Source organism: Leuresthes tenuis, unplaced genomic scaffold (genome assembly GCF_036924035.1).
Source record: "Leuresthes tenuis unplaced genomic scaffold, fLeuTen1.0.hap1 SCAF_10, whole genome shotgun sequence".
In the NCBI taxonomy this organism is placed as follows: domain Eukaryota; kingdom Metazoa; phylum Chordata; class Actinopteri; order Atheriniformes; family Atherinopsidae; genus Leuresthes; species Leuresthes tenuis.
In genome coordinates, this window is record NW_027325364.1 from 19,634,214 (window position 1) to 19,641,594 (window position 7,381).

Below are 7,381 nucleotides of genomic sequence, written 5' to 3' on the forward strand. Positions count from 1 at the left end.
CATTGTGTGACAACACAAAAGTTCAGCACTTTCCAGTACGTGCGTGCCTCTCTTTAACAGTTGGCTGAAAGTTAAATCATTATGGAGGGTCATGTTATTGACCCCAACTTCTTATGGCAAAGCAAAGAGCTTGACACTGAACCTCAGTCAATTTACCCCTTCTGGTGTGAACAAAATACTTCTCAGTTTCACACATTTGGATGGATTAGGCTTTTAACACTTGGTGAAATCCTGCACTTATCCTACAAACACTTGGGAAGTGTATGTGACAGTGAATCTATATTAAGTGTGACTGGGCGAGCTCTGAAGACCGGAAAAGGCAGCACATCTGTTGTATGGCAGGATAACTTTGAACAATGCTTACACACACTTGGTTTTCAATGACAAACTGCTGGTAAATGAACAGTTTCAAATTTTAAGAGTGGCTTCCTGTAACAGTCCCTGCAGAAGTGCATTAGGAGTAAAGCAGTAAATCAACATATTACTTAAATGTGAGTGCTGAGAGTTTAGCTGCCTCCTAGTGTAATCCCACATACCACTTATATAATGAAAGTCATGTAAACTGATATACTGAGCTCACCTCCCATGTTGAAAGCAGTTATAATGTACCACAACAGTCGGGGGCAGCTTTGTGCGTTAGTCGCTCACATTCCTGCATATTTTATCACACGCTCTGAGTCGCATTAATATCACACTCCCTTTGATGAGAGATGCAGCCCAAACAGGGAGATAGGGTGCTCGTAACATGCTGGCTGCATTTGTAGATATGTGACCTTCGTTTGGTGTTTAGGAGGGTTGGTAAATAATAACAGGAGGAGTTAATGGATTTCATATGCTCTTCAGTCTCACCGCTGCAGTCACCTGATGCAGCGGTGCATGCAACCTTGCCCCCGAGGAAATGAGAGAAGTCTGTCAATCACCCTGCACTTCCGGCTGTTAGGTATATGGACAGACACTCGCACAAACAAATGCACACATTTAAAAACACGTTTAAATATTCTGTTTCCATCCACAGTGTCAAACAATCTGATCCCAGCCCAAACAGAACATCAAACTGATTTTCTTTTTACTTGAGGTGCAATAAACACAGTGACTCATGGCCTTGCACTGTTTGCTACTTGCTAACCAGTTTTTGCCATCCTGTTTGATCAGTTTCACCAATGAATCCCATGCTTGTGGATCATTTCATTGCAATGAGGTCACAGCCATGGAACAATATTATCATGAAAGGATTATTACAAATCATAGATGCTGATAGTACATACTACAAACAAACGAACGACATAACGTGCAGGCTATTCACACTAAGTCACTCTGAAATCTGTTTCAATGTTCACAAACCTTTCAGAAGCTAACTGATAATATTGGGACACAACTAAACTAACCTCAGGTTTCATTATGTAGTACTTTTGAAGCCCAAATTCAACCCCAAATTTGTATAAGTGTCAGACAGCTCCAAGCTATATTGAGTGTCAAAGCATTAAAAGTGAGCAAGGAGAAAGTTTTGAAATTGAAGGGATGCCAACAGTCAACCTGATCTCATGACAGAATGTGAAATAGCTGCAGGTATATTGTTCTACAGCACAAGATGTTGTAGTTTCACAGAAACTGTTCCCTACACAGATACAGCTGAAGTATCCCCTGTTTCCACGCATATTCCTGCGTGATGAAATTCCCTTTCTATGTCTGCCTTCTGCTGAGTTTGCCACTATCATTGCTTTTATACACCAAACGAATGTGAAGAACCAGTAGCAACAATAGGCTCCGTCTGCTCACATTGCCAGCATCTTGGCAAACTAAATAGAACTCGAACACACAATAAAGACAACTTCCAACTGCCAGTTAGTACGTTGCACAAATGAGCTATAAGACATAGCTCACGAGTGCAGAAGGGGTTGGTTGTATATATGTTATACGATTACGAAAAAAAACTGATTAAAAGAGAAGAAGAAGCAAACATAGCAGTTTGTGCTTTTTTCATGTCATACGGAGCTAGCCATTCGTGAATCATGATTTTCAGTTTGTCTTCAGTTTCTTTTCTCCATATGCCTCAGTTGTGAAAAGTGTTGCTTGTTTTGGAAAAACATAAAAATGACAAATGAAAAGAGACTGTGTGTGACATGTAAAGGCAACTGTTTGGATCTGTTGTCACTGCTGCCTCCCTTCCTTGTGCACTTCATTCGCTGCACTGAACAACCTATCAGAGCGAACTCTCTCATGCCGATTTAACGTGCTGAATCGGCTGACTTTTGACAGAGTCCAACAATGCAGACAATGTGCTACAAACTGAAAATACAAGGGAGACAGACATTCACTGGCGTTCCAGGCATGACCAATGGCCAATTGTTGGCTTGGCGTATAAGGGCCCGAAGGAAAGGAAGGGACAGCGAGTGGTGCAAATCCGGGGATTTTTGTGTGAAACTCTCAAAACCTTTGTACAAGAGCTTGTTGGTTTGAGACTTGTCCTGCACAATATTTTCATCAGTCAGTGCACTTTAGGGTTAGACATTAAAAGTACATGGTTAGAGTTATGCATATACATTTTTATATGCATTTATTGCGATTCCCATTGTGCCACTTGAAAGCTGCCTGACAGAAAACAACAGCTTATAGATATGTTACTATCTCTATAATTATGGATGTATCCATTACATTCTTTCTGGTTAGGTCTGGGCTGCAACAGTTAATCGGACAGCAGCGGCTGGCCAATAGGGGGCGCTAGGGTGCCGCCCTCCCAACAGTAAGCATCATTCATAAGATTTTTTACAAAAATGCCAAATTTTCAATTTTTTTGTGTTTAAAATATTTATATACCCTGTAGCATGTGTAAAATATCATTTAAAAACAATACAAACTACTGTGTAAAATCTGTTTTTCCTGCACGTCCACTATCTGTATGCCTCAAGTTCAGCTCTGGGGCGATGGAGAAATCGTCCAGAAGAGGCGGGGTTTTGTAGCAGATTAGCCAAATAGCACAATCATATAGTCAAATGCATGATGCAAATTTATCCTATCAGCGCTGTCAAAATAATTCCACGAAACCCAAACTCAGGCAGTTAGACTCTCAACAGGTGCCATTTTTCTACATGACAGCAAGCAAAATGACAACCCCGATAAGACCGAGTCCTAACTCTGTGAGATACCTCCTTCAAGACCCATTTGAGAAGAGAACCTTGATGGAGAAGCTTCGGTAACAGAGTTAGGCCCGGCTAAACCTGACCTCGCTATCAAACAGCCGGCAAGCGAGAAGGGAAAGCGGTACGTGAGAGGCTTCTTTCCTAACTCGCACACCAGAAAGGCTCGGCTAGCTGGATGCAGCCATGCTAACGCTTTATTTTGTTTTCCATGTATGCTTTGAGATATATCTTTATTTAAAATACAATAGTATTATTACTAATATACAGAATTTCCCTTTGTGAGTTACTAAATGAAGATGTTCTGGTATTGGTCAGTGTTGTTTCATGATAGAATAAAGTAATTGTTGAAAGTATAACCTTTTAAGTGGAAACATCTTACTTTACTTTTTTGCATTAACTCCTTTTAAAACGTTTGACAATCACTGAATGTGGCACAGCCCCACCTAAAAAAAAAATATCTTACCAGTCAGTATAAACCTTACTAATTGCCCTCTTATTAGCTGAATATATGGTTAAAAATCTGTCTGTATTTAATATTATCGCTGTTTATCGAGTGTATATGTGGTTGCCTGTAGACGTCCTAATGTCTGAGGGTGCAAAGGACAGAAGAGTTTCAGAAAACAAATACACGTACAAACTGCTTAAAAAGTTATTCAGTATATTTTAGTTCACAGGTGTATGAAAAGGTTGCACATAATAAATCCACACAAATTATTTTTGACCTTGCAGTGGTACTTTATCTCTGCGATCGCTGATCTGTCATGTGCAGAATTGGTTCACCGCTGACGTTCCAGGGAGCAAACAGCCATACTGATATATGCGTTCTGCACATTCTTAATTTAGCTCTTCCTCTCTTTGAAAACACACTATATCTCATGCGCAGTGGGAAGAATTTTGACATAATATGTGTGCACACTACTCTGTCAGGGCGTCCACTGTTTAAATGACCCAACGTGACATCAGTTTATTGGAAACCACAGGATGGACTCCAGGTGTGACCACAAAGTCCATGAAAAAGCTGGAAAACTGGCATTTGACTGAAAATAGCTCATACCCGCTCGAAAGTGCCTGGAACCACTTTTCCAGTACGTATAAATAATTGTCATTGCCACCACACCACACATAATCTCAATCTCATATGTTGGTTCAGCAATCACTGACAGTATTTACATTGGTTCTTCAAGAAAGTTAGAGGTTCAAGAAGCCCTCCTCTTTGAGCAACTCAATTCACAGAGTAACTGAGGACCATGTGATGGGCCGGTTAGCCACAAGTTGGCAAACTGGTCCATCTTCTTGTGCCAGGCCAAAAGGCTTCAACCTTTGTATGGCCTCCTCACAATTAGCTCTTTCTCACTCCCTCTTCATCTCTTGCTGCCTTTCCCCAGTGCACTATAAGTGTATTCCACATCTGACTGAATTATTGTCTGGCTGCGAGTCTTTTGGCTGTCGTTCCTATTTGTGCAACAAAAAGACATGAGATTTGCATTACACTCATTTCAGGCGCTTGCCAAAATATTTCACATTAGTTTCAGCTGGATGTGTGAATTATTGTTCAAATTTGATGAGCTTAGTAATGCAAATAAAGGTCACATCAGAATTTCCAGATGTGCCCGTGTCAGTGGACGTGAGCGTATTTGGAAAACAAGGATACCATTGAAACAGCAATGTGTTATGATTCCGTCGTACTAAACTCATCTGTCAAAGTGTGTTTTTTTCAAATGGCCACTGAGAGAGACCAGATTTGAATTGGAAGAGCCTCTGTCAAACCACAGTTTATCACATTTTATCCCTTGTGTTTACAATCCCTAAAGAAGGTTGCTGATTTATAAAAGCAAAACACTCGAACCTGCTCAGAGCGGGGCCTTTTCTTTATCTCGTCCCAGCATTCCAGCAGTGCTCGAGGGGTGCAGCAAGCAGAAAACTAGTAAGACACAGAGAGGGAGAGAGGGAGGCAGGCATAAAATCTGCATGCTGGAAGAAACAAGATGGACATAAAAGATGGACTAAATTGCAGAGAGGACTTTTCTTGTCAAAGGCTAATGGAAACATTTCCACACAACACAGAGAGGGGAATGGAGGCTCCATTATCACAGCTGAGCAGACGGGGCTGGCAGCCATTCCAGAGAAGCGCTGAGATGTGCACAGTGGCCCAGCTTAGTGCCCCTCAGCCAGCCCCTCAGGCCTCTACCTGAATAATCTGTGTCAACAGGTTCCAAAATGCCCAGAAGAATCACATAAACAGGCAGAGAAAAACACTTACTAAATAATAATCCTTATGTTTGGGTCTTGTCTTACTCATCTACGTTTTTTTCTTCACGTCAACCTTCTTCTTAAGCGACAACACCACCCGAAACCCTAAGATTTCTGTTGAGTATTGACAGCTTTTTTTCCAATTTACCAGATTTGCCTGTTCAAACACACCACAAGAAAAATTTTGAATAAATATATCCTTGGATCAATCAAATGTCAAAAGTACAAAGAAAGACAATGACCAACTGCAGAAAATGTAAGACTATGTAAAGAGTATTTTGAACTATAAATCAGATGTGGTGGTAATATTTATAAAATTATTTCATACAGACTTTTTGTGGCAGTATGAAGATCTTTATGATGTAGGCTTTAATAATGTTTTGGTTCTTCACTCAACTCAAATTTGCAGAATTTGCACCAAAGTCCAGTGTAAGTAAAATGTAGTGTTGTATATTTCTTCCCCTGTGTTTACTCTCACATCCAAACCCATGTCCCATGAGGCCCGTGAGAGATTGATTTGGTGGTAGCATTTACACTGAAAATTCCTCAAGGCAGGTTTGCATTTGCGTGGTCTCTGACACCCAACATGCCTCAAGGGCAGCACCAAGCCACACAGTCTGTTACGGCCAAATCTGGATTTGTCGTTTCCTGATAAGTAAACAGGAAGGGGAGAAAAAGTGGAGATAAAAGCAGCCGATGAAGGACAGGATGACTTCTCAAATCACTGACTGCCATTTCATGTCGAAAAGCACCACGGCACACTGCTCGATTGAACTGGATGCTCTCTTCTAAGGCAAAAACAGCAGAATATGTCGGACCTAATAATCAAAAACAATCTGCATGCAAAATGGTAAACAACTAAGTTGAATAAGTGAGATGGAGAAGAAGCCGATCTGACGACTTGTTCATCTCATGTGCCAGTCTTCCACTGGAAATCATCCATTTATAATGCGCTGAGCTAATAAATGTTTTAGTAAAATTATTGCATAATTCATTTTTGGCAGGCCTAGTTTTAATTGACTTATCGCCGAATTGTTCTGAAGATCAAAAGCCTGATTAAAGCAATGTATATATTAGTGCTGTGAGGTTTTCCCCAAACACCATGTTTGAAAAAACACGAGGAAAGAAATGTGTTGTGAACTGTGATCAATTATTCACCAAGACAATCAATTAATTGATAGATTAGAGGATCATTTTGGACATAGTTGATGTCAGAAATACTTTATGTATGCTGGTGATGTACTGCAGAAAACTTGTAGGTGCTCTAATCGAAAGCACTGTTAGATTTCACAAACTTTTTGGGCAAATTAATTCATTTTGAGCTTCTTTTGAAGTAACAGGACCGGTTCACTATTTGCCCTCCAAAAATCTAATTCTTTTTTGAAGCAGCAAAGTTGACAGATAAGACAACATTCACATATTGCTACTACTTGACACCTAATTACGGCGCTCTTTATAAAGGGCTCTCTCTGTGTGTGCCCCGAGTTCACACTGTCTCACAGCTATAATTATCTCGTCTCAGTATTTGACAGTATATTGTTTAACCTAGATACTGGGGGATTCCACTTGTCCTCGATCGGCTTACATATGAACTGGTAGCTTTTCCGATTAATTTTACAAAAGACTTGACATTACCTAATAGATTCAGGTTTAACAGGTTTTGTCTGTGTCTAACATGACTCTTTGTCCCGAACCCATTTCACAGTTCTCAAAAGTGTTTCATAACCTAGAGAAATGTGTATTGTGAAGTTTTATTTAGGCTGAATCAGTGTCTTAATCAAAAATGATTAATGAAAAGAAAAATGTTTTGTGTCACTGGATGGTGAAATAAATTTAAAAAATATCATGGTTGCCATATCTTTAGTACCTATCAACAAATGTGTCAAATATGGGCAGCACTAGCCTGAGGCAGATCCAAACGAAAACTAACTGTGACGTTAGGGAGTAGCATGTGTTTTGTTCAGACTTGAAAAATATTTAAACCCCGTGGCATG